This window comes from Hydra vulgaris, chromosome 02, assembly GCF_038396675.1.
Source record: "Hydra vulgaris chromosome 02, alternate assembly HydraT2T_AEP".
NCBI lineage: Eukaryota > Metazoa > Cnidaria > Hydrozoa > Anthoathecata > Hydridae > Hydra > Hydra vulgaris.
In genome coordinates, this window is record NC_088921.1 from 11080001 (window position 1) to 11093291 (window position 13291).

At 27.7% G+C, this 13291-nt stretch overlaps 1 long non-coding RNA gene across 1 annotated transcript; it reads left to right on the forward strand.

Moving 5' to 3' along the window:
• Positions 1-3665: 3665 nt before the first annotated feature.
• LOC136076734 (uncharacterized) lies at positions 3666-5687 on the forward strand. The gene is made up of 4 exons (XR_010636545.1): positions 3666-3856; positions 3926-4297; positions 4394-5368; positions 5456-5687. It is a non-coding gene; the product is annotated as an uncharacterized LOC136076734 (long non-coding RNA).
• Positions 5688-13291: the final 7604 nt, after the last annotated feature.

Here is a 13291-nt window from a genome sequence, read left to right on the forward strand (position 1 = left end):
AACGCTCTGGGAATGAGAAGGGAGGTCTTAGATTAGGCTTTATTTTATTTTTAATGAATGTGTAAATATCTTCATCAAAAAACTCTTTTGTAGTTGGCAGGTCCATTTCGATATAAGCAAGATCAGTAATATGAATAAGAGTTATCCAGCTCGCAACATTCCAATTTAGTTGAGGGATTTTCCTTTTCTCTATTTCATTACTGTTTTTGTTTCTAAAAATAAAAACATCGTTACTTTAAAAAAACTTGCGAAAAAAATAACCTTAATTAAAACTTAACATTATAAAATACAGCACAATGCATTTTTAAAAAGCTTTGTATACAGATGCCTGATAAACTATAAATAGAAAAACTAATTTTAAAAAGTTAACTGTTTCCTGAGAATGAGTATTGTCTCAAATCCGAGAGTCCTGATCTGTTCATCATTATTTTTAACCATTGCATAGAGAAAATTTGCAGGTATTAAACAGAAAGCATTACCTTGAATGTTTTTTTTTTACAATTCTTTTTACATCATCAAAATTAATAAGGTTCAATTGATTAATAGTGAAAACAGAATCTGGGGCAGTTCTGCAATTTGGAAGATTTCTTTATATGAAAGCACAATGGAGCATAAACTTTAACATTATAATGGTTAAGCTTTTTCAGACTTGCGTTTGGAGGAATATCTCGAGTGTAACAAAGAATTCGTATAGAATGGATTAACCATCGAGCATGATTCATTGGACCTATTTTACAATTAGCCTATTTGTCATCTACTTTACCTAATCCAAATACCTTTACAATATTTGTAAAGAAGCTTTTGATCATGACTTATATCTTTTAATATCTCATGTGAAATATATCCTTCAGTGATAGAAGTTTGGATTGCCTTAAACTCTACTTGAGGTTGTCTATGAATGTCTTCAGAGCATCTTTTCCCAATTAGTCCACTAAAATTTTGTAGACCGGTTGTTTTTCCATCTAATTTTTTAGAAAGGGCTTTTAGTGGGAGTTCATTCTGATGAAGTCTACAACCTTTTGTGTGAAATTCTTCTTTCCTATCAACTCTTCTAGATTAATCACCAAGCTACTTCTCCAACCTGTGTTTGATGCAGTATTGTCTAAAGAATAGCACCAATGCTCTTCAGACTGTTATATTCTCCAAGTACACTAAATGTCTTAAGAATATCCCCAGTAGCACCAACAACGGGTATTGTTCTGTGTGTCAAGTAGATCCCGTGAAATTTTCCATCCACATATGTCAAAGTAAGATGATGCTCTGCAGCAACACATTCTGTTATGAAATTTTTTCCTTCAGAACTATTTGTTTTTAAGTACATTTTCGTATTCTTATCTATCTTTCCATCTAAACCAATGGAAAATAGTTGTGTCTTCTCTTCTGAATCTGCGTTTTTTGAAATTATTTTTACTTTTGACTTAGCTCTGTCTAATTTAAACTTATCCATTAGAATATTATTGATGTCAACTTCCGGTAGCAATAGATGCTTGATATTATGGAGTAAGGCGTTTCCAAGAGCTGTGCCGAGATTTGAAGAACATCCGCCTCTGACCAGCTCCATTGCATATCTTGGAAACTTTTGAATACAATAATCTGCCTGAGTTCTTTTACTTGGTTTCCATTCATCCTGTTGTTTAAGTAAAAAATTTAAAATACTTATGATTTTATTATAAATAAGTGTTAAATATATACTAAACAAATTGAAATTTTAAGGCCACGCAAATAAATATATTCTGGGGGATCTGGTAATAAACTTGAAAGCTCATTATTAATATGTTTGTGATGTGGTATATTTCCTTTCTTCTCTTTAATACTGCTGTTTTGTTTTAAAGCAGATGTATCTACCTAAGACATCTGAAATAGCCCTTTTGGTCCTGTTTTTAAACGCTAGTCCCGTGTATAAGCTTTTTCTTCTATTGGGACTTTTGCCTATTTAGGCCATATGCATATAATACGTTCCATTTTTCATTTTTCTTTTTTGCACTTTACATAAACATTATTACATGATACAATATCCAATGAACAGCAACAAGCAGATATGTCAAAAAGTTTATCTAGTTTAGAATCTAGGTTTCGTTTGATATTTGCTTTAGCGTGTTTGCGGTTTATGTTTTTTACAGTTGCAAATAGATTTTTAATTTTGGTTTCAATAGATTTATCGTTTATTAAAGGCAATCGTGGATTGACAGATAACCATATAGATTTTAAAACACATGAAACACGCTTAACAGTTGCCCAAAAATTTGGCTTAATGTCAGAACAATCTAAGAAGTAATAAAATTGAATCATTTGTCTGTATGTGCTTGGATCCGTTGTAATTAAATCACAAGGGTAACCTCCTTAATTCTCTTCACTTTTCGATCGCGTATAGGGCCTTTTTTTTATTTTTGGCATTTTTTATTTTCTAAAACTAAATACTTTGTTCACATTATTATTACGAGACACATAAACTAGTAGTAAATTATTTGCAATAAATTAGTAACACTTTATTAAAGTACTAAACTATTTAAATTTTGCACGAAGTAATAACTTACTTGATAATAATATTTTTTTCAATTAGTATACTAATTTACTAGTAAAATGTGCTTATTGTTCACTTTAATCTATTTTAACTACATTATATCATTCTACAAAAGTAACATTTATAAAATATAAACCAGTTAAGCATGTAAATCGAGTTGTATAGACTCGGGAGAATTAAAAATTATATTTTAAGAAATATTTATTAGCCGCTTCACACATGACAAAAATAGGTTTTAAGTTTTAGGTCAGAGTTCCCCAAATATTTTTATGGAACTTTTATCAGTGACTCTTCAGGATACTGAATCTAGAAGCTTAAAAATCAAAAGGTAGCTGTTTTTGAAAAAAACGATTTCAAACTTTTGTATATTATTTTATAAAAGGGGAGGGGGTGAGAGTTGTAAAGTTAAGGTTTTCCTTATAAAAAGTCAATATTAACACTTTCTAATGATGTTAAAGTTAATCCAGTATTGCATGCAATTAAATTTTGATCATCTTAAGATGTTAATATTCCTATAGAATTGTTGATGGAAGCATTCTTTAATTTATATAGTAATTTATTTGTTTAATATAACAATAGAATGTTTCAAACCCTAGTTATTGTTTCGTTATTGTTAATATTAAACATAAGTTACTTTATTAGAAAAATGCCTAATATATTATCTAACAAAACAGTAAACAGCAAAGAAAAACGAGACCATTTATTGAATCAGAAAATTATTTGTTGCTGTTGTTTGAAGAAATGCTTAAAATGTATTCCAGTCACGAAGTTATTAGAGGCTTACATAAGAATGTATGTAAAACCTGAATATTCAATATCTGTGTACAGTTATCCAACAGGTATACTCCATATTATGATTAACTAATGCAATTATTTTATTAAAAAATACTTTCTGAAAATAATCATAATTTAAAAATTAATTTACTTTATGTAGGCATTTGTCCAACATGCAAAAGTATGTAAACTTACTGAAAGAAAGTAAAGACATACCAAATGCAGTTAAACCTTCATCGTAATCTTCCCAATTATCTAGATGTGTAAGCACTAGAAATTGTGAAACATGCACAGTTTGTTCAATAGCTAGATCCAGATTTCCACATATGAAAAAAACAAAGAAATTAGTAAGTTCGAATAAGAGGATGTGTAACGTTTGCTTATGTGCGATTAAGAGAGGAATTCGACATCAATGTAATGAAATGAACGTGTATACAAATCTTTCTGCTAAGTTATTTAATGCTTCAAAAAAAGTTCAGAAAAAAGTCACTTTAAATGTTTTAAGATCGATTATTAAAAAAAAGAAACTTAAGCATGGAATCCAGACACATTTAAATACTGGTAATTTGTTTATTAGATTTATTAGTGTTTTCAAATTGATTAAATCATCTAAAGTATTTTATTATTCAGGTGGGTTGCCATTACCTATAACTATTGGTGTTCCTCAATTAGTTATTAGGAAAGTCAAATTTGAAGAAACTGAAAAAATGATTATTCGACTTGGACTTAGTCAATTCAAATCACGCATCCTTCTGAAATCCTTAAGGAAAAGTGGAATTCAATTTGAGGCGAATCTTAAAAAAAACTTTGCAAAAAAGTAAACTCCTATCTGAATTTTATGATGTGAAGACAATTTTTGCAGAAGAAAAAAAATAAAGTTGTCAACCGATGTGTCAAGAGACCTTGTTTATGTTTGTCAATTAACCGAGCTGCTTAACTTTGTAATGACTTCCAGAAAGCAAAACCCTTTCCAAACATTAATACGAATTGGAATTGATTCAGGTAAAAACATTATTAGATAAAGAAATATTATACAACTTATATATAAAATAGAACTTATTAATATATATTTTTTAAATTAAAATTAATATTTTGTAGGAGGTGGATCACTTAAGGTAATTTGTAACCTCTTTGATCCAGAAAAAGAACGATGCGAAGATCAAAGTTCTCATGGAACATACTCTGGAATTAACCATTTCATAGTTCTTGCATATTGTGAAAACTTGCAGGAGACACACAAAAATTTAGCCATTTTATTAGATCTTCTAAAGCTAGAATATTGTAAATATGTTCTTGCAGCTAATTTGAAAATAATTAATATTCTTCTTGGAATTTATGTTAAGTTATGATTTAAAATTAATTTATGTAACTTTTAATTAGTTAATTAGGATTTTTCAAAAAACATAAGAAAATTTAGTCTCATGGCGGTATGTATGCTTGTGCTTGGTGTGAAGGAGAATGTGAACTTTTTGGTGGGTTGACAAGAACATTTTTATCATTGGATCTATGGCATCAGAGGTACATGGAAGCTGGTTATCGAAGTTCTGAAATGAAAGATTATAAGGTGTAAATGTTAATTATTATTTAATTTAAAAATTTAAAAATCTTTTTATTAAACAAAAAAATTTTTTTTTTCAAAACTGGTTATCAAATTAATAAACTTTGATAGAATGTGGTGAATGTATGCTTAATAAAGGAGAGAAACAAGTCAAAACTAGTTCTTGAAGTAATTCCTTTGCCGGAGCTTCATATGTTAATGGGATTTGTAAATCATATATCAACTTATATAATTTTTATTGGCCTGAATACAAAGAATGGGTCAACTCACTTAGATGTATTAGAAGAGGATACCATGGGGGAACATATGAAGGCAATACATGAAGGATTATTCTTAAAAACTGCGACCAGCTTTCACTAAGGCTACCAATTGAACTCTTACCACTTCTATGTCCAATGAGAAAATTTGAGAAATTAGTTCAAGGAACCTTCGGAAGTTATCTTAACCCTTGTTATCTTCAACTAATAACTGACTTTGTTTGTTCCTACAAAGCCACACAAGAGTACTATTCAGAGGTACAGTTAAATATAATGAACTTGCTTTAAATTGGCTTTGTATTAATATACTATTATTATTATCTATCTATAGGCTATTTTTATTAGTTTCTAGGAAAGAAACTTACTGTGACCTGGAAAATACATATAATCTCAGCTCACTTGCAACAATTTATTGAACTTACTGGTCATTCTCTTGGACGATACATTGAACAGGCATCTGAATCGGCTCATTCAAAAATGAAGCCAATAATCGAACGATTCAATGTTTCACAAACAAGCTCAAAGCACTCTCTTAGAAGCAGAAGAATTGCTGAATTGTTTAGCAGTACTAATTTATAGATTAAAAAGTTCAGATATTTTGTTATATGTTTATAAATTTAAAACATTGGATACAAATATTTTTTTTAATTGTTAGCTAACAGTTTAAAAAAATCTTAGTTTTTTCTAACATTTGCATTTTGTAACATGAATAGTTAATAAGGTATATGAGTTAATATGGATAATAAGAATTGTCTTTTTAAAAGAATTTGACATTTTTTCTCTTTAAAAAAAAATTCTACTCCATTTCAAGGCCATCACAACTTTTTTAATGTTTGAGATAACTAACTTCGAGAATTTTAGATAACTAAAAATTAACATCTTAAGATGATCAAAATTTAATTGCATGCAATACTGGATTAACTTTAACATCATTAGAAAGTGTTAATATTGAACTTTTTATAAGGAAAACCTTAACTTTACAACTCTCAACCCCTCCCCTTTTATAAAATAATAGACAAAAGTTTGAAATCTTTTTTTCCAAAAACGGCTACCTTTTGATTTTTAAGCTTCTAGATTCAGATCCTAAGAGTCACTGATAAAAGTTCCATAAAAATATTTGGGGAACTCTGACCTAAAACTTAAAACCTATTTTTGTCATGTGTGGCTTATAAATTTGATTTTTTGGCGTTAAAAGTTAGAAGCAGTCAGAAATTGGAAATTATTATAATTGATTTTATAAAAACTGTCATTATATTGCAACAGCTGATTGCAAGGAAGGTCCATTTAGAAAGGAAAATAAATTAACTGGAATAAAATTATTTTGGAAATTACTATAGTGTTTCAAAATACTCATTACATTTTGATAATATCTACTGTTGTATTCAATACTTATTTAATATTGAAAATAATTTTTCTTGTTTATGTTATTACATTTCTGTTTTCAGAAATAAGCTCAATTCAAAATTTTTTTCAAAATTTAAGCATATGATATAAGCAAATAATTGTTGACAAAAATAGTAATTTTGGTTATCACCTGAGACCACGATTATCTGAGTGTGTGTGTATATCTATCTTTCTATATATATATATATATATATATATATATATATATATATATATATATATATATATATATATATATATATATATATATATATATATATATATATATATATATATATATATATATATATATATATATATATATATGTATATATATACATATATATATATATACAACCCTCGGAATTAGGAAACTAGGTCGCAATGCCAACCCTAATTCCGAGGGTTAAATATATATATATTAGTGGTGTACACTAGGATTTTGGTCGGTCGTCCGGCAGGTGACTGAGAGTAATAGTTTAGTTAGTCTTGGTCGCCCGCCATATTTTGAGTCGTCCGTTATCATTAAAAAAAAAGTTTTATTTATGTTCTATATATATCTCAAATGAGTTTTTTAAAGGGTGTGTTTTCACTATGAATAAAATTATGTTTTCATATTTGATGAATATAAAGTTATAAAAAAGATTATTTATCTTTTTTCAATTTCAGCGGTTACAATACGATATTTATTATAAGAAAACTATTGTTGATTTTATGATATTTATTATAAGAAAACTATTGTTGCATTTTTAAAGTAGCATTTAAAATGATTGGTATTTTTATTTGCGCTACCTTTTATGTAATTAAACTTTAAATGAATAAGAATTGTGAAAAAACTATTGACACATTTATATAGTAGTGTTTAAGATTTTTTGGGGTTTCGATTTGCGTCCGTTTTATGTAATTAACCTTTGATTGAATGAAAAATGCGACTTTAAGGACTTTTTTAAAAAACATTTAGTTTTTTTGAAGTTATTCTTTAAAATAAAAATGTATCATTATATTTAAATTATTTTTAATAATATAACAATGGAATGTTTATTAGTATGTTTTTGTATTATAAAGCTTATAATAAAACTTTATTTGTATATTAAAATTTTATTATATTATTTAAAGAAGGTGCTTTCAACAAGCGTTTTACAAAATTAAATAAAAAAAGTTTATTATTTAATTAAAAGTCAAACACTTTTGTAATTAAATAAATTTTAATTTAAATAAATAAACTTTTAACATAAGAAATTTTTATAATTTAATTTTGTAAAAATGTTTGCTAATTAGCAGCAGTTATGACTTCAAAACTTTCATTCATTCTTTATAAAAAATGAAAACTGGAGTTCTAATTTAAACAGAATGATGTAAGTTAATAGAAAAAAAGGAAAATAAACTTCAACAATAAGACTTTAAAAATATTGCTTTATTGTTACGTTAGATTAAAGAGTAATTCTTCTTATGTTAGATTAAAAAGTCTTCTCCATAAGCTTTCTTCTTATGGTGTATCCGGCAAACATCTTTAAGATCATCGAATCTTTCCTTTCCAATCGTAGCATAAAAGTTGTCCTCGATGGACAACACTCTTCTTCTTATTCTGTAACTTCAGGGGTTACTCAAGGTTCTATCCTTGGCCCTATACTCTTTTTAATCTACATTAACGATCTTCCAGATATTCTCTCATCTAAGGTGGCATTGTTTGCTGATGACACTACCACTTATTCTTGTCGTGATAAAAACCCTCTGATTGCTTGGAGGGGGCATTTGAGCTTGAAAAGGATCTTACTTCTGCTACAGCATGGGGCTCACAGAGCTGGTGGTGAACTTTAATTCAGATAAAACTCAATTTTTTTCAGCCAATCGTTATCGCAATAATTTAGATCTTCCTATATTTATGAACGGTGATGTACTCGATGAGTCACCTACTCTTCATCTTCTAGGATTAACTCCAATCTTTCTTGGAAACCATATATCAAATCAGTTGCAAAATTAGCATCTGCTAAGGTTGCATCTCTTTATCAAGCTCGTCACTTTCTTACTTCGGATTCTATTCTCTATCTCTATAAATCACAAATCCGGCCTTGAGGCCGAATATTGTTGCCATATCTGGGGCGGATCCTCTAATGATGCTCTTTCTCTTTTACACAAGGTGCATAAACGCAATGTAAACATAGTTGGACCTGCTCTTGCAGCCAACCTCCAACCATTATCACATCGTCGTAATGTTGCTTCTCTTTCTCTTTTCTACAAATACTATAATGGGCACAGCTCTAAAGAGCTAGCGTCTCTTCTGCCATCTACTAAAATTCATTCTCGTGATCAAATTCATTCAATTAAGTCTCATCCTTTTTCTGTGACTGTTCCTAAGTGCTCCAAAAACGCTTATTCGTCTAGTTTTTTTCCTCGAACATCAGCTCTTTGGAATTCGCTTCCTTCATCTTGCTTTCCTGACTCATATAATTTGCAATTTATTAAGTCGTCTGTCAATCGTTATCTTGCTCTACAATCTTCATCTTTTCTCTTCAGTAACTTCCAACTTTAATTTTTGGCTGCTTGCAGCTTTGTTGTAAGAAAATATTTTTAAAAAAAAAAAAAAATTATCAAAAGCTGTTTCATTGATAAAAATTAATATTTTGTTGAGAAAAAGTAATAGTCTTTCGAAAACAAAAGAACAAATTTACCTTTAGTGGCAAAAATGTTACTAAATGTAGTAATGCAAACTGCAGCAAAAAATAAATTTGAATCAGTAACATAAATTTAAGTAATAAGTTAAAAAATGAACCAGTTTTAATAGTCGCCCGGCCGGGCGATTCAATTGCATCAAAACATTATTTCCAGTAGCCCTTCGAGATTTGAGTGGCATTTGCCATCGGGCGACCGCAAGTGTACACCACTGTATATATATATATATATGTATATATATATATATACTTATATATGTATACATATATATATATATATATATATATATATATATATATATATATATATATATATATATATATATATATATGCTGCATAAAACAACGCCAACGTTTACACAAAGCTGGTCTTTATGACCAAGGTTACACCTTTGCTGATATTATTGCTCGACTAATTGCTATTCGGAAAGCATCTTACTATAGAAATAAATATAAATATGTCAATAGTAAGAATAATATGCGGTCACATGCCCACAGACTATCAATCCCAATTTAATTTATCAATCCGCAGTTTACCCACAGATACTGAATTTGGTGCAAAACTGAATGTGCAATTTTTAGATATAGCTTGGCAAGGAATTATTCGGCCAGATTTATCACCTTATCTCAAAAAAGTCGTCTCTCCACCAGAATTGCTTATTTTCACCTTCTCTAACGTTAGTGAACAACTCAAACGCATCAAATTGACACCAGCCAATTATGACAGCATATCTGGCTAACTACTCTATGTGGCACATCTTGAACTAGTTAAACCCCTTGTTATAATATTTAACAATTGTATTTACAAATACATTAGGTTGCCATCTGAATGGCTTTATGCAAGAAAGCCATTCAGATGGTACATATATATCAGAATGTCATACCTATTCCAAAAGTCAATAATCATTCTCTACCATTGTAACTACTGACCAATCTCCATAACATCTGTAACATGCAAAATAGTTCAACGCATCCTTGCAAAACATATTATATCGTATATTAGATAATTTATTATCAAATAGCTAATTTGGTTTTCTTCATGGCAGAAATGCAATTGATGCCATCATACAAGTAATTAATGACTGACTATTGACCGCAACTCCAATAACTGCTTTATTCTTTGATTTTTCAAAAGCATTTTACCTCGTTGACCACATTATTCTTATGCACAAACTTGAAATCAACTTTCCATCATGGTTATCATTCTGGATTGTAAAGTGGCTTTCAAACCGTAACATGTTATATTCAACAGCAACCCTACTGAATGGAAAGATGTTTTATTAGGAGTGATACAAGGAAGGCTCCTTAGCCGATTCTCTTTTTAATCTATGTACTAGTCATTATGATCAAACATCTCCCCTTATTGCCTTAGCCACTTTACTTACAATGTAGTTATCCTCACCTCAACAACCAATAAAACTAAATCTAGGATGCAAGTCTTTCAAAACCTTCTTCAAAAAGCAGCTGGTTTTGATCCACATGATGCAAGCTACTATGGCATCTTTCCTATTGAAGAACATCTTGATTTCGTATGTCTCAGCACACTTAAACAAATTTTAAACAAACCTAACCATCCAATCACACTTTGTCTACATAAAAACAATCACTCACATTTCACTTCCAAATTTAATACCAGATCTGCAAAATCAACAATGTATTTAAACACATATCCACAAAAATTTATCTGTCACCTTCGTAATGATGCAAATAAAGCTGGAACTAACTCTACGCTTTACGTTACCTGAAATCATTCAATAGCATATTCCAAAATATTGAAGTGTTAGTTTTTTGTAAACTTAAATCAATATTTATTTCAATAAAAGATTATATATATATATATATATATATATATATATATATATATATATATATATATATATATATATATATATATATATATATATATATATATATATATATATATATATATATGTATATGTATATGTATATATATATACATTGAAATACATTTTTGTCCACAATTATTTGCTTATATCATATGCTTAAATTAAATGTTTATATTAGAGTAAAATAATTGGAAATGAACTACTTTCCCGGGTGTTCAAACAGAAATATAATAACATAAACAAGAAATAGTTATGTTCAATATTAAATAAGTATTGAATACAACAGTAGATAATATCAAAATGTTATGAGTATTTTGAAACACTATAATAATTTCCAAAATGATTTTATTCCAGTTAATTTATTTTCTTTTCTACATGGTCCATCCTTGCAATCAGCTATTCAGTTACCTACATTCACCCATTCTTTTACATACTCTTTTGATTGAAATTTTTGATAGTGGAGAACCTTTAATCCTGATGAACATCAATGATGATGTATGTTTTACTGGCAGTATGTTTTGCATATCTATCTGAACATGAAGCAGATACATGTTTTTGACATTAAAATAATAAGGCACAAAACTCCTGTTTTGTTGAAGAAAAATCATTAAGCAGAAAATTGGACTTTGTCTTTTCAGACAAAGTTTTCAAAAATTTTTGAAAACTTAGAAGGTGGCCTAATAAGTTAAAGGTTGATTTCTACCTTCTGGCATATTCACATTTTAGAAAATATCATTTTCAATAGCCAGTTTGACTTCAAAAACCTTGGGATCTCCTCCAAATTTCATCCTTCTAAGATAGATATGAGACAACAGATTATGTAAATTGCTTTTGCGAGTGTGACATTATTTTATTGTAGAACTTCATGAAGTTCATTCTAATTCTTCCTATGCATCATAAATTAATGCCAGATTTTTATGAAATGACACGCTTTCAGGTTTCTGCGTTAAGGTTTTAAATTTAGCTCTTTCTTTTAAATCAATTGAAGCATTTATGGAAAGCAAATGGAAGGTTTTCAAGTTGTGCAGAACAGCTTATACAGTTTGAAATAATGAGGCAAACTGATAATCAATATGGATTATATTATCTCATCTTGAATATAACTTATATTTTTAATAAATAAGTTATATTCAAGATGAGAGGTTAAGTGTTTGTTAATTAAAGACTCAAAAACCTTGCTTATGAAAGGAAAAAGACTAATCGGATGGTAGTTAGACAAGTCAGATTGCCCTTCAGAGTTTTGAAAAATAGGGATATCAGATGCCATTTTCCAGCAGGCTGGAAAACAAGACTCTGATAAGTACTTGTTAAATAGTTTTGAAAGTATAGACGACAGCTCCGTAGAACACTTCTGCAAAACTATAACAGGTATATTGTCTTGACCACAAGCTGTAGAAGAGTCTAAGCAGGAAATTATTTTAGATACAAAAGCTGGAGTGATTTTCCAAGATCTTTTAATTAATTAATTAATTAAAAGATCTTTCCAAGATCTTTTAATTAATTAATTAATTAAAAGATCTTGGAAAAGATGCTAAAAATAGAAAAATATAATTATGACTTGTGAAAATTTTTTTTTGTTAAATTTAAGGAGAATGCTAAACTATTTTCTAAAAAAATTATTTTCTAAAAAAAAACTATTTTCTAAAAAATAAGCAAAGGTATAAATTATGATATTATTATAAAGTATCAGTTTAAACATAATATGCGTCGAAATAAATTGTGATAAAAAAAAACCTAGCAATTCAAAAATGCATTAAAAATAATATTTAAGTTTTTGTATTAATAACCTTTCTACATTTTTTATTTATTACTTTAAAATTAGTTTTTTGAGGAGTTATATATATATATATATATATATATATATATATATATATATATATATATATATATATATATATATATATATATATATATATATATATATATATATATATATATATATATATATATATATATATATATACATACATATATTATATAAATATATAAAATATTATATATATATATATATATTTACTAAAAATTTTGATTATTTTTATATATATATATATATATATATATATATATATACATATACATATACATATATATATACATATATATATATATATATATATATATATATATATATATATATATATATATATATATATATATATATATATATATATATATATATATATATATATAGATATATATATATGTATATATATATACATACATATATTATATATATATATAAAATATTATATATATATATTTACTAAAAATTTTGATTATTT